The sequence below is a fragment of the Tenrec ecaudatus genome, chromosome 15 (assembly GCF_050624435.1).
Source record: "Tenrec ecaudatus isolate mTenEca1 chromosome 15, mTenEca1.hap1, whole genome shotgun sequence".
Classification (NCBI taxonomy): Eukaryota; Metazoa; Chordata; class Mammalia; order Afrosoricida; family Tenrecidae; genus Tenrec; species Tenrec ecaudatus.
The window spans coordinates 21,768,302-21,790,847 of record NC_134544.1 but is presented as its reverse complement, the minus strand read 5'-3'; the positions used below and the strand labels follow the sequence as shown (position 1 = coordinate 21,790,847).

At 40.4% G+C, this 22,546-nt stretch overlaps 1 protein-coding gene across 1 annotated transcript in view; it reads left to right on the top strand.

Annotated features, from left to right (window-relative positions):
* The window catches only part of RAB27B (RAB27B, member RAS oncogene family), a 66,005-nt gene that overhangs the window by 5,740 nt on the left and 37,719 nt on the right, over positions 1–22,546 (top strand). The gene's annotated exons all lie outside the window — the stretch shown is intronic.

Genomic DNA, 22,546 nt, shown 5'->3' with positions numbered 1-22,546 from the left:
GTGTGTCAGAGGAGAGCAGTGCTCAGAGGATACTTAATGGCTGATTTTTCATAAGCAGATCCCAGATCTTGTGTGTCTGTGCCTCTGGGGATAATTGAACTGCCAACGTGTTTGGTTAGTAGGTGAGCAAGTTAATGCTGCATCACCCAGGACTCCTAAACACTGTGGATCACAGAGGTCCGACAAGTAACCATGGCCTCTGCAGTGAAGGGCTTGGGGAGAGAGACATGTAAATAAATAATTAAATACGTAAAGAACCATTTCTGCAAGTTTCTGGATTATGAAAGACAGATACACAGGTAGATAAAATAATGAGAGTGACCCAGGGGGACTTAATATGATCAGTGGTGAGGAAAAAATGTTAGAGCTGGTGACATTCATCATTATACAAAACCACCTGGCTGCCTTGATGAGAACAATTGTAGAGCTGACAGACCCGGAATGGCAGTGACTTTGATTAGAATTAGAATGGGGTCATGATGGAAAGTAGCTAGATCTGGAAGTCTTTTGGAAGTAGAGCTGACGGGCGGTATCGATGGGTTAGGTAAAGAGTGGGAAGGAAGGAAAGAAGCATCAATATGGCCACTAGGTTCTGATTGCACATATTTGGTAGAGGGTGAAGCTGCTACCAAAGAAAGTTGAAGTTAGAGGAAGAACTGCTACTAAAGAAAATATAAGAGTTCATTTTCATTCAACTGAAGTCTTTTTGGGTAGCCAAGTAGCAATACCAATCTGGGCTTTGGGATTTATGAATCTGGAGCACATGGGAGAAGTTAGTTGGATATAGGAATTTGGGATTCAACTGCCTAAGCATGTCATGTTATTAGGAGCCAAGGGCATGAGGCTATCCTCTGGAGAGGTTGGAGCGGGAGAAAGGAAAACACAGCATTAACCATCCTCAGCTTTTTCTAATATTTAGAGTTCTTATAGATAAGCATGTCATAAATTCATGGGATTTGAATCAAACCATTAGGAAACATCATCAATCAAACACTGGTAGTGCTGAGTAGTATTCAGCAATGGGTATAATATTCAATCTCCTAGAGGCCTTGCTCTTCTCTTGTGTACTATAAAAGTAATAGATTATTTAAGATCCCTCTTGCTTGACTGCTAACTGAAAGACTTGCAGTTTGAACCCCCCAGCCACCTTGCAAGAGAGAGACATAGCAGTCTGCTTACTAAGATGATCACCTTGGCAACCCTATGGGGGCACTTCCCTTTTGTCCTGTAGCGTCAATATGAGTTAACACTCAGCAGCAATGGGTATCATCAACGAACCGTTGCTGTTCTTCTTTTTATTTTTAAACAGTTATTGCTTTGTGTTTGCATCCTTAGTTCTTTCGTCTTTTTTCCCCTATGAATCAGACAGGTAGGGAGGGAGATAGAAAGTGAATAGATGCATATACACAAAGATAGACATAGCAAGAAAAACAGGGACAATCTCATTTTAAATGGCTTCCAGCAAAATACAGACTTTTATTTTAGTCTTCTCTAGCACAAAAGTTTATTTTTATTCTAACGAACCTGGGGTCAACCCAATCTATGTTCTTTCTTTCATAAAACTTATTCAGCATCATGGAACCATGTATTAAATCTGACATGGACTAAGTATCCTAGATCAAGGATAATTATAAAAAGCAATTTGGTTCATATAATCTCTGTCCAATCTAACTTACATACATACAGTCCTCAGAGCCTGAGTACTTTGTTGAAAGGACCCCTTGGCTCCTGTTATTCAACATATATAATCGTCATCATCAAGATGGGCTGTTGATAACGATTTCTGATCATGAGACATTAAATTATAGAATGCAATTAATTTTTTTCAAAGAGGGAAAGTAAAACTGAAAGTCTCTTAGTGCTTAAACACAACCTTTTCCCAGGCAATAGTAACTCAGGCTTGGACTATGATCTGCCTCTGATTTCTGTCGTTTTCTCCTAAATGCTCAGAAAGGCAGGAGTGATGTAACTCTTTTGCCAATGTCTTCACTCCGTAAGTGAACTGTCTGTGCCACAACTAACCATCTAGAAAGTGTTATTCTTCCACCCAACGTCACCTCACCGGGTCCAATAACAGATCTTTATTGACTAAGTATGGCATTGCTGTCATCAAAGCCAGCCTCTCGGGGTTTGGGAATAACCCTGCCTCAATTAGAAATAATACTGAAAACACTGTCAGATATACCTTAAAAAAAGAAAAATATTCAAATAAAATCATTCTGGTATTTATAACTAAAGATTATAACAAAATGAAACCAGCTTAATAAGACATATAGGATAAATAAGACATATAGGATAAATAAGACATATAGGATAAAAAAGGAGACTTAGTGGTAGAGGGGATTAAGCATTGAGCTGTTAATCAAGAGGTCAGAGGTTTGAACCCACCACCCATCCCTGAGAGAAAGAAGTAGTAGTCTGATTCTATAAGGTAGCTTGGAGACCCTGGGTTCTATAGGGTTGTCATGATTTGGAATTGCCTCTATAGTAGTGGGTTTGGATTATATGAACTCCAACTTACAACCATCGCGTCAACTCTAAATCACAGGGACCTTATAGGACTGAGTAGAATGCCTCTTTGGATTTCCCAGACTTTAAATCCTTATGGAAATAGACAGCCTATCGTTCTTACAGCACGCCGCGTATTGGTCCGAACAGATGACCTTGAGGTCAACAGCTTTGTGTGTAGCCACTGAGCATGCCAGCAGAGTTCTCCTGCCACTCCCCAAATTCACTGCCCTCCCGTTGAGCCACATTGTACCCGACATTTAGGGCCCTGACCTCGAATTGCACCTGTTCTCTTGGTTACATGAGAAAACTTTATAATCTTTAGTTAGAAATGATGTGTTCGTTATGCTGACTTTAGGAAGCCAGTTGCTACTGAGTAGGTTCTGAAGATCCACTCAGAGTAGAACTGCGCATCAAATAGACAAACAGGCCTTTCAAGATGCCTGTGGGTGAACTGTCCGTCAAGCGTAGACAGATTTTGCCTCATCTAGGGATCCATACACTTGTACCATTGAGCGAGCAAATTTGAGTTTGTTCTCTCGTCACTTTCCTAGACCATCACCACATACTATTTATTTTGAAATGTGCTTCCACAATCTTCCAATATATCTTTTATTAGATATCAATGTTTCATTGAACTACTTAGAAAGAGCCAGCAAACAAAAGTAGGCTGCGTAAGTCATAAGTACTGATTGTAGGTCTGTCTGTAAAGTAGCACCTTCTTTTAGGAGTGTGGAGCCCTGGTAGCATCGTGATTGTAAGTGCAGGGTTAGCAGTTCGAAACCACCAGTCCCTCCTTGGGAGAAAGATGGGCATTTCTACTCCCCTACCGAGTTAGTGTTGGAAGTTTACAGGGCTAGTTCTCCTTTACTTGATAGTTTGGCTGTGAGTCGGCATTGATTCAATGGCAGTCAGTTTGGTTTGGTATTCTAGGAGTTTACTTATTTGGTGACTCAAATTCTTTCCATTTGAGATTACCAAGTGGAGTCACTGTAAATAGATAGGGTGAGTTCACAAGTGAAGGGAACACGAAGTACTTAAAATTAACACACCCAAGGGTTACTGACAATTCGAGTGAGCACATATTCTGCTTTTTATACATCAGCATAAACTTTAGAGAAAATGTCTGGTTACCTAGGTTAAAGTTGACATTGTTATTTATTTACAATAAAAATCTGCTCAAAATGTTAAATCTGATGGTAGCAATGTAATGTCTGATGTAGTTTCTCTGCCTTTTAAAATTTTGTTTGTTTGTTTAAAAAAATACCAAACTCTATTAAATGCAAACTCTGTCAGTACCACACTGAGTACAGAAGTTGTAAAGCGTAGTTCCTGCTCTTGAATGCCTCAGACTCTCGGAAGGAAGGTAGAGAAGTTCGTAAGCAGATGATTTTAGTGGAAACCCTCCTAATATTACTTTCTACTTTCTTTTGGAATGAGTTTCCTTTGCTTTATTTTGCGGTTATTGCTGTTTCTTACCTCTTTTGTTCTACTTATTGCATGTATTTTTGTTTTGTTTTTTTGGAAATCCAGGACAGATAGACCTATATAGATAGCAACTAGATCAAGGGAGGTTGGCGGGGACAGGAGATGTTAATAACAAAAAATGCAAGAATGAAAAAGATGTCCCCAAATGGATTGTGTCAATGAGTGTACAACCCATTTTGATGTATGTCTATATATGTCAATAAAACAATTAAAAATACGGAAATAAGGTTACTGGACCAAAAACTGAATTGTGATGATGAAGTGGAAGGTAAACTTAAGGAGGTGAAAGTGTAGAAAGATTAGTCAGGAGTGGGCAACTGAAAGTGTCAACTCGGGTTACTAATGTTAACATTGGAGAGTAAGCAGAAGATTAGAAGAATCACAAACAAGAGCAGGTACTGACCAGACACTGGGAGAAAAGAGAAAGTTTTCTAAAGTCTAAATTGCTGGCTTTAATGGTGGAGCAGAAGGGCAAATCCTGATCTCATTCATTAAAATCCAGCACAGAGAAGGCCAAGCAGGCTGGGGGAGGAAGAGGGGGTACCATTTTTGAACGCACTGTAATTGAGGTACCTGTGGGATCCAATCCAACATGTTCAGCAGGAAAATGACTTCAGGAATTGAAACCTCTCAGGAGAGATGACGGGGATTCATGACTGGGAAATATGGACAGGAATGTGATTCCTTAAATCTTTGAGACAAATTCCATCTCCCAGCAAGGCCTTAGAAAGAGGGAGAGTTATCTTAAGCGGGGACAAATGATTTCTTCTTTATCTGTCATCACTGATCTACTTGCCCTAATAATGACATTTACACAGCAGTAGAAGGACTTGGGAAGAAATATAAGATTATGTAGCTAATTGCATATATTTACCATAATTACTGTTATAGTATTGTTAAATTGGAGAGAAATGCTAAATATACCGGGAGGTCTTTGAGGTAGTTAGTTTATTGTGCCAACCTGGCTGATAAACACATGTGGGGTTAATGGAAGGGCAGAGGGATAAATGGCTCAGTGAGCCTCGCCTTTCTAGTTCTCCGGTCTCTTGTGTAATGGTCAGACCAGGGAGCAGCTGCCTTAGCCAGTTCCCTGCTTCAGCTGGCAAGGCTCACTTCTGCAAGACATCCCCAAGGAGAAGCCGCATGAACCTACCCCGATGCAGCACTTGGTGCTGGAGCAGCCATGTGGAGACCCCTGCCAGTGCTGAGATGCTTACACATTCACTGATTTGGCTTCCCTCCTGCAGTCAGCAGCATTGCGTGTACTTTGTGAGATGGAGGAGGACTTTATGGATTGGTGTCGGACATATGGATTACTGTTGGACTTGTTGGCTTGGGAAGCACTGGGTTGGGATGTTTTCTTGATGTGCACTTACTCTTTATATAAAACTCTCTCTTATACATGAGTTTCTGTGGATTTGTTTCTCTAAAGTACCCATACTAACAAAGTCTTAGTTTCTGAATACAGTATCATTTTTCCCACTCTGTGGGGCAGCTGCCAGATTCTAAGTTATTCAAGTATGGGAATGATAGCTCATTCATCTTTATAACCACAGTGTCAAGTAAAATTATTGTTAAGTAGTGTTTCTTTTACTATAATTCCACTCCCCCCCCTGAAAAAAAACATGATAAATTCTCTCAGTTAGGAATGTGTTTCAGCACCTTGGAATAGGTAAAAAGTGATAGATACCAAATTTGATTGCATCAGGTGGTTTGGCCTCATTCATATCATGCTATCAAGCTCTGGTGATGTAGTGGTTATGCAATGGTCAGTTAACCACAAGGTCTGCAGTTTAAAACCACCAGCCACTTCAGGGGAGAAAGATGGGCTTTCTATTCCAATAAAGAATTATGGTCTCTGAAACTCACAGGGGGCAGTTTTGTCCTGTCCTGTAGGTTTGCTCAGAGTCGGCAGTGCCTCAATCATAGTGAGTTTGGTTTTTGGTTTTCTCCTGATAATCAATCAAAATTAATTTAAGAGAAAATTAACCTTCATTCTGTTCATTTTACTCAATTGCTGTGTTCTCACTTTCTTATGACCAAATTGATGACACTTGCAATCTCAAAATCCATTTATCAGAGCATCACTTAAAATGTATCTCGATGCCCCCAGAGAATTAAAGGATATTTTCTTGTAAAGATTGTTTTCACGGGTTGCAACAATATTTCTGTTAAAAACATGCCAAATGCTTGACCTAGCTTAGAGAAAGTTGTTCTCTCTCCCATCTCCTCTTCCTCGCCTCATTCTCATGGTAATACTCGCCCCATGTTTCCGTTAGAAAACACTGGGAGCCCCTGCATTACAAATGAGATCAGTTCTTGGTGTTGCATCTGTTGGAACAATGACTTAAAATCTGCAGGTGCATGAAGTGAAGGTGAATTGGATGGAGAATTTGTTGCAAGGAAGAATATTGGTACATCATTTCAAAATGAGGGCCAGTTTAATTAATATAAAGGGCAAGTAAAAGTGGTCTGTACGCTGGATGTTCAATACTTGGAGACTGACTGTTTTCTATTGCATGTATAAAAATTGTACAAACATCTGGCTGCTTCTCACTCTCTATTAAAAATAGTTTTGAATGCTAAGCAAACCATAGTACATGTTGACCTGTTCAAATGAAATGCTTCTTCAACCCTTCTGTATTATAGGTTCGAAAAGCATCCTTTGTTATAACCACCTCAGTTGAGGCATATAGTTCTGAAAAATACCCCCCAAAGAAACTCCTTGTAATATATCAATAGCTCAATAATTCATGTATTGGTTATTATAGATGGAGAAGTCTAAAATATATTTAAATGATTCTTTTACAAAAGAGTTAGGTATAGAATCAATGTCTAGAAAAATCCCAGTCAATGTTTTTAATTAGAATCATGTTAGTTTCAATCCTCTTGTTCATTCCCCCCCCCACACACACATTTGGTTGCTTACATTATTCACTATGATATTATCCAACTGTGAAGCATGGGGATGATCCCCTGTTGGAAACTCATCAATGTTTCATATTCTTGGGAAAGATGAGTGTTGTTGACATATTTGCTTGTCAGTTCGGAGTGTAGCTAATCTCACATTGTGAACACCTATTACCTATTTTGTGAAGAGTACTTGGACTAGTTGGAGGATATACTAATGAACAGGAAAAATGGGAAAGGCATGCTATCACAACACACACAAACGTGCGCATCACTATAACTTACCTTTTTTTGATATGATTGTCAAGTGTGCAAAGTGGTATTGCTATCAGTGCCTTGACTAAAGATTGAAAACAATTGCCAATAGTTTCAACTTTGGGACATGATCACCAAAACATAGGAGGGGCTTCAAGAAGTTGTGTGCATCAATTTCTAAGTCAGTCATTATGCAAAAAAACACAACGTTTGGTTTTAATGGTTGTCACTTGGAAAAATTGACTTTCTCTTACCACTGCTTCCTGTGTGGAAAATGTTTTCACAAATAACTTGTTTTCAAGACATTTACACATTCTGCAGGAGACCTGGTTGTGGAGAGGTTTGTGGAGAGGTTTGTGGACCCCAAAGCCAGCAGTTCAAAACTACCAGGCATTTCATGAGAGAAAGATGAGACTTTCTACCCTTATCAAGAGTTGTAGTCTCAAAAACCCAGAGCAGCCGTTCGACCTTGCCTATAAGCCTTCTCTGAGTCAGAAGCGACTTGATGGCGGTGGGTTTGGTTTTCTACAGTAGAGATGCCAAAGGGTGAAAAATGGGAATGAGGGTTGAAGTGAATAAACCTTCCTCCCATTCAACCCATAATCTTTCTGTTTAGTTTCATTTAATGGGATTACCGAAGTTAACCCAAGTCACCCTTTAAAATCAAAAGGGAGATGGAGGATCTGAGTGACTGTCCTGGAGCCCACAGGGTCCCAGCAAAGGGGGTAATAGCCTTTCTTTCAGCCTGAGGCATGAGCTGCCATTCTCAGGTACTGGAGCCTGTCTCAGTGCCAGCGCTAAGAACAGCCTAAGGAACAGACTGAACCTTGACAGCATCCTTTCTTTTTCTTCCTTTCTCTCTTTTCTTTAGAAGCTACCAGTTCATTCCTGTGACCTTAAAATCATCCTCTGTAACTGAGTAGGAAATGAGCTGATATTGGAATCAAAGAGGCAAATGGTGTATTTTTTATGATTTCCACAAAAGACGGGTGTCCAGACCCACGTTGATACTTCCAGCAGTGAGCGCCATATGCAAATCCACACTGGCTTAGGAAGAGCTGTGTTTGTCGCGAAACCTCTTAAAGAAATAAAAGGTGCTTTTCATGGCATAATTTTTAGATAAATGTTATAGCCTCAGGTTCTCTGATGTGATTGGGAATAATGAAGTTTTTCTAAAGTGAAACAATGCCCAAGGCCCTCAACCTCCTCTCTAGGAGAATAATTTTATTACATGTGTATTTTATCATCTTAGCATGGGGGAAAGAGTGTCTGCTTGAGTCTTTTCCCTTTGAAATTCACTGATGGTGAAGTACATAATTTTCTTTTGAGTTCAAGTCTAGGGTAAAATTGATCTCTCTCAGAGCTTATTCGCAGAGACTAAATCTCTCTCTTGTGATATTTTCCTCCAGTGTTTGTTACAGACTAGCAAAAAAAAATGATGATTCGTAACCAATATTTCTGATATACTCATTTCTGCTAATGTAGCAATGGCTAGAAACAGCTTACTGAATAACTCTTTCTAGTAAGTCCATTAGCTTTGTACAGGTAGCACAAATTCAAGTGATGTCTAATAGCACTAAAAGTTGCAGGCTTCAAATCCAAGTTGAAGGGCAACCATTTGGATAAAAACCCTTAACAATCAGTCCAAGGTAGTGTGCTCTCTTTCAGAACAGTCAGCATTTCAGATGTTCCATTTCATTGGCAGACCCAGGGTGAGACAAGTGTTCCGGGCTATAGGCAGACCCAGGGTGAGACAAGTGTTCCGGGCTATAGGCAGACCCAGGGTGAGACAAGTGTTCAGGGCTATAGGCAGACCCAGGGTGAGACAAGTGTTCCGGGCTATAGGCAGACCCAGGGTGAGACAAGTGTTCAGGGCTATAGGCAGACCCAGGGTGAGACAAGTGTTCAGGGCTATAGGCAGACCCAGGGTGAGACAAGTGTTCCGGGCTATAGGCAGACCCAGGGTGAGACAAGTGTTCCGGGCTATAGGCAGACCCAGGGTGAGACAAGTGTTCCGGGCTATAGGCAGACCCAGGGTGAGACAAGTGTTCTGGGCTATAGGCAGACCCAGGGTGAGACAAGTGTTCAGGGCTATAGTTCTGGAAACATGGTCACTTCATGTAAAAGGGATCTTTGGCTCTTTTCTTGGTGTCTGTTCTCAAGAAATGAACTGGGCTTTCCTAGGGCTTTGAGGCTTGCTCACCAATTCTGACCACAATACTGGACTGTGAATCCTTACTAGCAGGTTCCTGGTTTCCTGACACTTGAATAAATGGTTATGCTGGTAGATATTAATGATGTTGTAAGTCTTTAGACTAAAATAGTAGTAACCTGCCAGCCACCCTGCACATTTTTTTTTCTATCAGAAACAGCAGCATTTTTTGGTATTTTCTTTGTGGACAACCTCAGTTCACTGGTGTGTAAGAGACAAGCTTTTAAATAACAGTAGAGTTGCAAAACAGGTCCACAATTGCGCATTAAATGGCTAACCTAGTAGTTAAAAGAGAGCCAAAGAGGCACTGACTGGTTGCACATGGTTGATTTTAAAGTCATTTAACACCCAGTTGCCCTCTGAGTTGTTACCTTTGAAAATAAACACTAATATACTATTCAGTCCAATTTGCCACTGGCCACAACAGAGAAAAATACTTACTATATAAAATAAATGTCTCAAAAATGAGGATTTCGGTGACTCAAAAAGAATCACAGAGGAAATAGCGGGTTGACTTTCATTAAAAACAAAAACAAAAAACACACCTTATTGATGATAGGAACTACAATAGGCCCAGTTTTGATCACACCTCCCTGTTTGGGGGTGGTGTCAGGCACCAAGGTAGGCCAAAGGTCTAATGATGAAAAAACCTCAATGAACGAAATCCCTCTAAAGTAAAACTACTTCATTCCTCCAGGACCATCAGCACAGTGTTATGTCCAAACAACAATTAATATCAAGTCAGTGGAATTTAGAACACAAAAGTACCACTAGCTGGCTCCCGTGTTTGCAAGAAAGGCTATGAGTCGTTTCCTGTTTATCCATCCTAAGGAAAGTTTCACTTAGGTAACCCCCAAATTCCCACTTAGAAAGATTTTATGGGCTTCCTTTTATACAACTACATGGATACTTAACCAAATGTACTGAAGTTACTTCTGGCATCGCCTTAAGGACATGAAATTTTGAACAATCTCTTTTCCAGACAAAAAAGAGTCTCTCAAACTCATCTGCGTGGTCAGGACAGGTTTCAAGTCCGTCATACTTTATAAACCCAGGGAGACAGAATAGCCATTGGGAGTCTATCACTAGAACAGTAGAAATGCTTTTCTCCTCTGGGTCATAACATTGGCTACAATATAGTTTAACACCCATTGATACTAAGAGTTTAACTGTCTTTCACTCAAAAGCAAAATTCTTCTCGCCGAGGTCTGCCACTGCTACCAGCGTCAACTGAGATTTTTTGCTGCTCTTGTCAGGTGCCCTTCAGTTGGTCCTGACTCAGAGGACACTGTGTTCAACCAAAGGGAACACTGCTCGGCCCTGTGCCCTACTCACACATATGGATACATTGGGCCCATTGCTCAATTTCTTCATCTTTTGCATTCATCATGGGTACATAAATTTGAATTTATGGATATGGTATATGGATATGATCATACTATTCACAGCACTGCTCTGCTGGACAAATCTTGAAGTGTTCTTTTTAAAGTTCTCTTTAATTTGGCATTCCCAGTAGAGTAGACCATATGCTTATCTGATTTAACTTGACCAGCACTTGCCCATTTCAGCTCGCTTATGCCTAGAATATCGATTGTTCTGCGTTCCATCTTTTTGTGATGACTTCTTATTTTCATAGATCCACACATCTCCTATTTCATACATTTCACATTCTGATTGTTAGCTGTTTCTTCTTATTTTGAGTTGTGACCCATAAGCAAATTAGGGTCTTAAAAGCCTTGGTCCATCTAAGTTAGCGGTTCTCAACCTGTGGGCTGAGACCCCTTTGGGGGTCGAATGACCCTTTCACAGGGGTCGCCCAATTCATAACAGCAGCAACATTACAGTTATGAAGTAGCAACAAACATAATTTTATGATTGGGGGGGTCCCCACCACATGAGGCACTGTTCAAAAGGGTCGCGGCATGAGGACGGTGGCGAACCAGAGTCATAAGGGTTGCCTACTCTGAGGATGCCGGCCTCCCACGCTAGACTGTGAATCCATCCACCTGCCCGGCTCTTCTTGCAGCATGATATCAGCAATGTGCTGCTGTTTCTACATGGTTGTCACTGGCCAATTGTCTTGTTTGTGGTAGATCTCCAAATTCTCCTTCCTTGTCTGTCTTCGTATGGAAGTTCTGCTGCAACCTGGTCACCCTGGGTGACCCCGCTGGTATTTGAATACCACAGCATAGCCTCCGGCATCACAGCGACACACACAGAACAACCAACCAACGAATGAGTTGTGGTAGATGGGCGACCTTGGAAAACAAGAATGTTGACATGATCTGGAATTCCTCCGATTTCCCCCCCAATGAATGCCAACGGTAAACCTCTATCATGTTGACCACTATCCTTCACATTCACTGGTATCCTTGTTACGAGTCATTGTGATAGCAGCCACAGAACCTAAGGAGAGTTTGTGATGGAGGCCACAGTGGTGTAATCCGTGAACGAGGGGGGCTGCTAACCCAAACCCCACTGTCCTGGACTGCATTCTGACCTGAAGCTGCAGGATAGAGCAGCACTCTTTTGGGTTTCCAAGACTGTAACTCTTCCCAGGAGCATGCAGCCTTCTCTCTCCCCTGAGAGAGGCAGGTGAGGTGGCACTGTGGCACTCTGGATTTTGTGGTTAGTGACCCCATGCTTCACTCACAGGTTTCAAGGATGAAGACCACCCAGATGCACTTCAGAAGATCGGCCTATTGACCAGTTTGGGGAAACTCGGCCATTAAAAAGCCATATGAACCCACGTCTACTTTGACAGAAATGGGTCAACCTGGGTTCGAACTGGTCCAAAGACAACAGATGGCTATGACCAATATTGGTTAAATTTTGAAGAAATAACATACCTACAATTTTCTAATTTCTTAAAATGCAATCTTATCTTTTAAGAGTGGCAATCTACCCTGTACGAAAGGGATGCTTCTGACTCACTGTAAGAATGTCCATTTGATGTGGTTTTTGAACACAGAGTGAGGCCCGGAGTTATACTAATCCCTCTCCTGCTTCCTGTCCTGATACGAAAGGGACTGGGACCTAGTGATGTCAGTAGAGGAATGCAGGAAGGGTGGACCAACCCAGGTGACAATGTCAGAGGGGGTGACCCCAAATGACAATCTATACAATGTTTATGCAGTGTTTTCACAGAAGTTTATGCATTTTATTCAAATGTCTCTTAGTTGCGGGAACTCCGGTGACTTTGTGTGGTATGCACTGAGCTGCTAACTACAAGGTCAGGGGTTGGCCTCCTCCAGCCACTCTGTGGGAGAAAGACGAGACTCCTACTCTCCTAAAGAGCTACAGTCTTGGAACCCACGGGGGCAGTTCTACCCTGTCCTAGAGGGTCACTATGAGTCAGCATTGACTTGATAGCCGTGAGTTTGAGTGAATAGTTAAAACAGAAGCATTTTTGTAAGCCCAGATTACACATATCCGTATACCTAGGAGGCTAAAACTATATGCTCATTTACATGTTGAACCTTCTAATGTGTTCCAACAATGCCTTTCAGGACATGGGTTCAGCTGCACCAGCTACGAGCCTGCACTGCTGTCTTCAGAGCTGTCTGCCAGAGCTTTTAGAGTCACCGACTTTGATACATTTTCTGTTGTCTGTGGTAATTAGTATTTGTGAACCCATATCAATAACATTTTTGGAGAATGAAGTTGTAATTAAAAGAAAAGGATGGGGGAAAGACTTTTACTCAGTTATGAATCATGTTATAACTAATAATAATAACGTGATTCAGTGCAGAAAGATTTTTCAAAACAACGTATGGTGTGTATTCATCCACTTTGAGAAATATTGTATTTCAGCAGTTTGTAACCATGTCACCGTATTCTGTGAATGAAGTAGATAATAAGCATTACTAAGGATTCTGTGTGGTCTGGTTTGGGAGAAGTTCCACATTTGGGAGTGATATAATAGGTTACTAGACTCAGTGACATCATCCTAGTGATATCACGGCCAGGGTTAGTATTAAACATGTTTAAGGACCAGAATGTCATCTTCTGACATTTCAGTATAGCAAGGAACACTTAAGCCACACAGTGGTCTGCTTGGACCACAACAGCTGGGCCAGGAACCAAGATCAAACATTTATAAAATAAAGCAGAGCACAGGAGACTTGTTCTAACCATCAGCTCAGTCTAGCAAAGCAACAAAGTTGACTATAACACTTTAAAATTCTCCATAGTCACATGAGAAGGATTCCTATTTCTCTGAAATGGGAATGATGAATGAATGATGAAAGTATGAATGATGAACTATGCTTTGAAGAACTTCTAATTCTTTACACATTGGTCAAACTGAAGCTATAAATTTTTCTTACTTTTCAGCTAATCAAAATGAACATATTTAATTAAAAAATGAAATATCGGAGTAGCTATGCCTCTCAGGCTGAAATCTGGATGGTGGGTGCTTTATCCCAAATAGTTTTACAATTTTTATTCTAATGAAAGGCCAGAAAAAATAAGACCCTCAGAACAAGAACAGCAACCATATCCTCACTCTGGGTTGCCTGCAGTGAAGGGCGGAGTGTCATCTTAACCAGGGTGGGGTCTGAAATAACAAGGGTGGGGCTTCGACAGCAGAGCCAAGTTCAAGACTACAGCAGAGAGTGCAATTAAAGTTTATCTATAGATCCACATGCTGTGAACGAAACCAAAAAAAAGGAAAGAAATCTGAGGCAACTCCAACTCATAGTGACCCCAGAGGACAGGGTAGAGTTGCCTCTGTGGATTTCGGAGAGTGTAATTCTATGTGAGTAGGAAGTATCATCTTTCCCCTGCAGGGTGGCTGGTGTTTTTGAATTGGCAACCTTGCAAGTTAACAGCTGAGTATCACCAGGGCCCCTGGAGTAACCATTAGCCATAACTAAGAGCTTATTAGTTAAAATGTATACAGAATGAAAAGATATGTGGTAGGAATAAAAAGAGTTGCGGTGCTAATAAGCCAATAATTTTCACTGAATGAAAGATCCCAAAGAAATAATTATTGTTAAATAAAAGCCCAGTCCAGACAGATAAGACTCAATTTAACTTTATGATTTTTTTTAAAATTTAGAGCTATTTATAGAGTAAGGAAGGAGCCCCAGTGGTGCTGTCAGGTAAGCAGACTGCTAAAGACAAGGTCAGTGATTCACCAAACAGAAGAAGAAAGATAAGCCTATATGTTCCCATAAAGATGGTGAATCTTCTCCCTGCCATTGAGTTGATGCTGGCTCATAGAAACCCTATAGGATAGAGTAGAACTTCCCCAGGTGAGTTTATGAGCCAGTAGGTGTTTATGGGAGTAGGAAGCGTCAGCATCCTTCCACCCATAATGACGATAACCTCAGGAACCCAGAACTTGCTCACGTGTTGGGACGGACTCCATGACAGTGGTTTGGTAGCTATCTAGGAACGACAACTTGAGGTTGGGCGGTATGGGGTGCAACATACTAACTGAACAGCCTGAACAGCTTGGCTATAAAATGAAAGAAAATATACTAATTTATTAGGAGAAGCACTATTTCTTTTCTATTGTTACATTCTGAGAATACCTAGTGTGGTGAATTCCTACAGCACATAGCCCACAATGGACAATGGTTTCCATTGTCATTTTAGTTTCATCAATCAATTTTATACTGAAATAAGACAAACCAAGACAGTAATGCTAGTTTGTGGGTCTATGATGACATGTCTACAGGGAACTAAAGTATTTCCCAGTCTCGACATGAAACGCCAAATGACCGTTCATTGATGTAACCGTAATATTTGCATTCTCCAGACATTCGGATGAAATCATTCTGATGGTGGAAATGTGCCATGCTGTAAGCAAGCGGAGGGAAAAGACGGTCCCCCTAACATCAGTGTAACTGGAGGACATTGCATTCATCTAAGGATTAGCGAGCCGACCTGGGGTAGCTCAGAAAAAGGAAGAAGGTTGTGGCCTCCAACTCACAACAAAGGACTCCAGTTGGAGACATGATGATCCTTGAGAACATCATGGTAATAAACGGTTGGATCGTCCCACACTCCCCGCCCTTAGTCTTTTAAATATCCATGTCATTTTAAATTTCTTAATTCCTCTTATCACTTGATGCTAAGAATTTTCCGATACAATTTAGAGAAAAATGCAAAGTATAAACTCCAAGGGTGAGAAGAATAATCATAATAATAATATTCCAGAAAAAGTTGTAAGCTCATTGCAATCTCTCCACATCTGTTTAATAAATTTTTATGTCTACTATTTTAAGCTTAATTTGCCATGATTTCTATAAATGTGGTTGATCACATTTTTATTGGAATTTGTAAGATCAAGCTTTGTGCGTAAAACTGTTTTAGAACAGTTCTATAATCCTCTATCAGTGAATTTTCTATAGCGATATTTATATTGAGTCATTCCTTCGTATGAGCTAGGAAAAATTCAAGGGACATGTGCCTAAATGAGTGCACATGTGCTTTCCCCAATCCTAGACAGAGCTCTATTGAAGTAAGAGCAGGCTGATGACCTGTATAAAAAAACAATAGGTACTTTGGAAAACTGAGAAGAAAAAAATATTTTTTAAATCCTCATAATATATAAAGGATGTAAATAATTTGGTTCTCTTATTTTTCTTAATTAAGGAGAGAAAAACAAGAAACTTGATTCGGTTAGCTATAACAAATATAATTAAGTGAAGATGCAATTTGATTTATTGGAAATAATATAAATTGTATGCAGATTAACTACAAGCAGAACCCTACTCTTTAATCTAATATACGCTGGACATTGTCTCCTGAACCAAATATAGGAATATAAAAACTTGATGTCATGTTATGGAGGTGGAAGGTTGATGGAAGGGTGACTCTTCCCAAGGAGCTGAAAGTCATGTTAGGTTCTCAGGTACATGTTGCTTTTGAGAAGAAATCTTTGATAATATATGTCTAGCATTTTTTATGTATTGTTTAATTTTGTTCTTTCAAATGGAGAAGTCATTGATATAAGAAATTGTGACTGCTGTTGTCAGCTGCCATTGAGGTGACTCCATGACGTGAAGGCGCTGTGTGTCTGGAGCAGATCCATTCCATGTGGTTTGTAAGGCTGTGACCCTCTAGAAACAGATCTACAGACCTGTCTTCTGAGATGTCTTCAGTTGGGTTCAAACCACCAGTCTTTCAACTACTGGTCAAGTACATAAGGAATTCAGAATGAGATGAATGGACTATTCAGAGAGTGGTATAAACTTTGCTATAGAAAGATAGCAAGCCTAAGGTTCATTCTTGACCTGATTTTTTGGGATGTGGATCTAGAATCATCACACTGACTGCTTGGGATTGCTGATGTATAATGGGAGAAATCCCAGAGTTTGAACACGGGGAGGTCATGACTTACCATAGCAACCTTAGAGGTCACTACTATTTGGTTGTACCTGGGTTAGACAGGACAATGAAAGACGGGTTGCCTGCCTACAGACCAATCCAGTTTCATCACCCGTCAGAAAACCTGGTCAGGGAGCCAGTGGGTCTCTTCTCAATGGGTTGATAGTTTTTGGTCAAATGCCTTTAAAATGATGACCTTTCAGCCTTCTTCAAATATGAACTTTAGAATATTATGTCCAACAGAGAACCCCTTCTCCTCCACTCCCCAATGCCACACTGCACTATTAAAAAAATAGATAAATTCGCTCAAAATGTATAGAATGTGCACACAGGCATTGGGGAAATCTTGTGAAAATCATTGACCACAGAAACTAAATGGCTTACTAGCATATGCCTGTTTCTGTTTAGTTATATAAACAATCCTGGTTTGATAAGGTAAATGGCAATCTGCCTATTTCTGGTAAATATTTATTCATTTTTAACTCAAAATTAACTAAAGATGGATTTGAGTTAAGGACTTAATTTAACTAGTTAAATGCTCTGTAATTTAGCAAAGTGTCCTCTTCACAAATTAATCATCAGTCATTTTGTATAATAAGATCCCAAATCTGAAGTATAATTCACAAACTCCTGAATTATCTCATTCTGTGCACTGTCCAAAGTAAAATTTATTAGGAGCAGTTAGATTACAAAATATTTTCCCCTGTGGAAAAATAATTTATCAGAGTATTTGCCTAAATAATAGAATTCCACTTTCATTCTAAATGTGATTACATTGGCATAAATATTTATTTGGAGACAGGTTTTCTGGAATGCACACGTGGATAAACTGAAATATAGCTATGTACTCCTATTCACCCAATGAGGAGCCTTGTTGGGGTGGTGGGTTGTGTGTTGGGCTGTGAACCACAAGGTCAGTCGTTCAAAACCACCAGATGCTTCTTGGGAGAAAGATGAGGCTTTCTAAAAGTTACAGTCTTGGAAATCCACAGGATCAGTTCTATACTGGCCAATATATAGTTCTATACTGGTATTCTATATAGGGTCATTATGTCCAATAATCAACTCAATGGCAGTAAGTTTGGTTAGTTTATTTACTTAACAGAGAAACCCAAAAACTACTTTGTCATGCTTCAGATTTGGCATTTGCTATTAGTACATGGTGGCATTGTTAGGTGCTGTCAAGTCCATTCCATCTCGTAGCCACCCTGTATACAACAGGCAAAAGCACTGTCCAGTTCTGTGTCATCTGCACAATATTTTCGCTTTGAACCTTTTGCGGTAACCACGGTGACAATTTATATCATTGAACATCTTCCAATTGTCTAGGGACCCTATTTTTCTAAGCATGATGTCCTTCTCCCAGGACAGGCCCTTCTTGATAACATGTCCAACATATGTAACATGAAGTCTTCCTATCCCCACTTCTAATGACCATTCTGTCTATATTTCCTCTGAGATATATCTGTTCTTCTGGCAGTCCATAGGATATACATTATTCTTCATGAACACCATAGTTCGCATGCATCAATTCTTCTCCCATCTTTCTTATTCATCATCCTGTTTTCAAATATGCATAAGGCAGTTGAAAGCCCAAGGTTGGAGTCAAGTGGTCTTCAGTCCTCCAAGGGACGCCTTTTCTTATTAACACTGTCAAGAGATCTTGTGCAGTCGATTTGCCCAATGCAATGTGTCATATTAAGTCTTAGCTGATGTTTCCTGGGTGTTGATTATGGACCCAAGTAAATGAAATCCTCAACAACTTCAATATTTTATCTATTTATCATGGTGTTGCTTATTGGTCAAATTGTGAAGATTTTGTTCTTCAAGAGATCATTTCACTCTCTCTTTGTTGGCTAAGCATTGTGATTGTGTGCCCTGAAGTTGTTTCAGAATCATAGTGAGTCCCTGAGACACAGAACTGCCCCCTACAGTGGGTTTTTCAGGGTCCAAAATATTTACAAAAGCAGATATTCAGATCGTTGTCCTTCAGTGCCACGTAAACATTGTGACCTCTGGTATTTTACATATATTAAAATCCATTAAAATCATGTGATTTAAATCCATCAAGAATCTTAACATTCCTATTTAGAGCAGAAACTTGAGATCCCAGTTTCATACACTGTTCAAGTTAAATATTAATAGCTAATTAAAGGAGCTGGGATTAGAAACACAGGTCACAGCCCAGGATTATGTGCCAGTCTGGCCTACTTTGAAGAGTTCACCTTTCCTAACACTCATCCAAAATGCCGACTTTCAATTTGGAAAAAGATTTCCAGCAGCTGCTTCTGTTTCTGGGTTTGCTCAGCTAAAACCCCTTTTAGCGAGAACCAGCAGAAAGACACATAGCAGGTAAAATTCCTTTGGGCTCAAATTTCTCTGATCACTTAAGGCTTTACAAGGTAGTTCAAGGATTTTTTTATTTCTTTTTTTGTTATTGTTATTATTTTATTTTTGTTTTCTGTTTGTTCACCTGAGCATGAAGGGCTTATAAAAGCAAAAAACAGAAGGGAAAGGACATAATTATAAGTTGTGATTTCGGGAGAAAGGAAATGCTGGCTTTTCTTAATCAATCATTCCACTAAACTTGGTGTATATCATGTATGTAACTCAGTGTGTCTCGATGTGTAACTAATGGAAGGAATTTAATTAAAACACACCAGGGATAAATATCCTGTTCCTCGACAAGCCAAATATGTTCTTTCTCTTCCTTTCTGTGTTGTTTTATGACATATGTGTTATAGTAGACACAGACCACAAAACCCTTCTAGTTTCGGCAGCAGAGAACACAAGGGGAGTATCGGTTTCAGTGTGGTTTCCTGGTCGTGATATCTTCCAGTAACTGTCAGGCATTGACTCAGGGAGGAGAGAAGACATTGAATTTAACTGCCAGTTTAGCAGCCAACAGCCCGACTTAACAGCCTCTTGAAAATGTTTGCTGGACTGTCCTGACAGTCACTTATAGAACTGAAGGGCTGCGGTGTTTGGAAGCAGGTGGGGATGTCATCAAGTCAGTGCCCACCCATCATGACTTTGTATATCACTACCTTGTCCTGTGCCATCCTCATCCCGGCTGCGATGTTTCAGCCCATTGTGGCAGTCATGGTGTCCGTCTGACCATGCTGTTGAAGTTCTTGGTGTTTTTGCTGACTTTCCACTTTGCCAAATCCGATGCTCTTGGTGGTGGTGGCTCAATATGCAGCCACTGGACACGTCAAAGGAGACCATGAGGCTGTAATGGGATCTTAAGTTCTTCTAACTTTGAAATCAGTTCACATAGGGGATTCCTGAGAAGATGAGCTGAACTGGAAACCTTAGCAGTTAGCAAAATGTCCTGTGAAAGGACAGTGCAGGGCTCGGTGAGTATCTGTGAGCTTCCTGCTCATCTGGTTACGACCAGTGTGGACTTGCTGTAGCAACAACAATGCCAAGCGATCCCTGCCACCACCGTTGGGATGATGCCAGGAGTTTGGAATTGAGTTTTGGCTTAGAACCCCAAGGATAAATCTGTAACAAGAACAAACCCTACTAAGTGTATTTTCTAAGGACTGTACAAGGAAGAGGGGTAGAGGGAAAGCGATGAACCTGTCAAGTTTTATTCATTCTCTTAAATGGGTGTGTTTGTCCGAAAGTTGGTTCTTTAGAAATGTCACAGTGGGCTGTGCTTTATCATCCTTGGTCGGTAGATTGCCTTCCTGCGTGTTCAGGCTCACCTACTGACAGTTTTGCTGGAAGGAGCAGCACTTGTAGCAAACCATAGTGTTCGGGAGGAGCTTATCAGAATCTCCTTTCCCTGGCCACGCTCCTTTAGTGTTCGCCTCTAATGTTTTCATCTCACTGGGACTTATTTCTCTCACCCCAGTTTATCCGCATTATCTTTTAATGTTTTCCCCGTGGCTCTCTTTCACTTCAGAATCCAGTCATTACTAATATAACTTCATAACTTCCAGCTTAACAAGTTCATATTTGGCTCTTTCTTCCTCTGTCACTCAATTGCACCTTATTTCAATACAGAGCTTTAGACTTACTGTATTCTCCAAAGCACAGAGGATTAGAGAGCCAATGAAAGGCCACTGGTAACAGGAAGAGTGGTTTTTCCAGGTTAATTATTAACAGTAGCTTTTAGACTCTGAAGATTCCACGAGTGTGGGAGAAGACCAGTTGCAATACTTAGAATTTTAGATGACTTGGAGGCCACCAGTTCACCAAATTATGAGGATAAGAATCTTCGTGCTTTTGCATCTCTATTTTCCTTCCATACTCCACCAAGTAGAGTTTCCATTTTTCTTAAGGAGTTCCCTGAGGGGAATTGTAATCTCTACTTTGATTCATTTCTTATAATTGTGGGAAGTAATAAGTTGAATGATTTAACTTAAATAAAGAATATGGGAATTTGTTAATATATGATCTGCTTGAGGACTTCTTGCCCTAATACAATTAATTCAATTTCTTTCCAAGAGTCCCCTAGAATGATATATTCAGATGGGTTTGGAGCACTGTGCTTGGGCATAAATTGGATGGGGATCAGGAAAGCCTTTCAGACTCACTATCATTGAGTCAATTCAGATTCACATGGACTGTCTAGGACAGGATCGAAATGCTCCTGGGAATTTCTGAGACCGTAAATCTTTATGGAAGTAGAACGCCTTGTCTTTCTCCTCCAGGTTCACCTCAAGGCTGACCCAAGACCCCAGGAAAAAGCGCTTTTGGAGAGAAAATATGGGGTAAATGGCATGGGAAGTACTGAAATGTTCTCGTGGTTTGCTTAAGTATAATAATACCTACCACGCCGGGCTCATATGTCACAAGAACCATTAGTGTGAATGGCGGTCAGGAATCTATCACATATAGTTAAGGGCCCTGGGTCCTTAGGAAATAAAATACTACAAGAAAGATATTTGCAATTTTCTCTTAAAAGATCAATAGCAACAGCACAAAGAGGGCATCCTTTGATGTTCATAAATAGATTGATTTTCAATCATTTCTTTGACAATCCCAAGTCTTCAGAACGCTTGGAAGAATCAGATCCAACAAATGCATACTTTGTGACAGACAGCTGATAGTGATTTTTGCCTCACTCATGTGAGTGTTTATTTACTTTTTAGTGTTTTGATACAATGTCTCAGGCAGTGTTTCCTTCTGTGTTACATAGGGCCACTATGAGTCTTGACACTTAACAATAGCAACAACAATGTAAGTTATAATATTGATCTTCTTGTTCCAAAATAACAGAAATTTAAGTGTTTCTCTTTAATGGAAACTGGTCAGGTTTTTCCTTGGTCATAGGGGTTTCGGAGAGGTGACTTTACAGAGATGAAATGTATGATCACATGACTTCGTCTAGTGTTTGTTCTTTGAACCTGCCACAAGCTTCCCATTTATATCTACTCTGGAATAAAACCAAAAAAACCCAAAACCTCAGAGACCAAAATAGCCCAAATAAGTTGACTTTGATGTGTAGTGACCCCGTTGGGCAGGGTAGACCAGTCCCCTGTGAGTTCAGAGACTATAACTCTCTGGGAGTAGAAAGCCCCATCTTTCTCCCTTGGAGCGAAGGTTTCAACATGCTTTCCTTGAGGTTATAACAGCCCAACATAAACCACCATGCTACCAGGACTCCTTCCTAAGCACTGCCTTCTAACAAACCTTAGTTGGTGAGAAATCCAGCTCTTGGTGTTGATTCCTTTGCTGTGGTTCCAGTTTTGTTTCAATGGGAACAGTCACTCTGGGCGTGTGTCAATGTCAAGTGCCCTCTCAGTGGAAGGACACCTTGTGCTATTAAAAGTACAACCCCAAATCCTGTGGGGCAACCTTTTCATAAGAGTAAGTTTA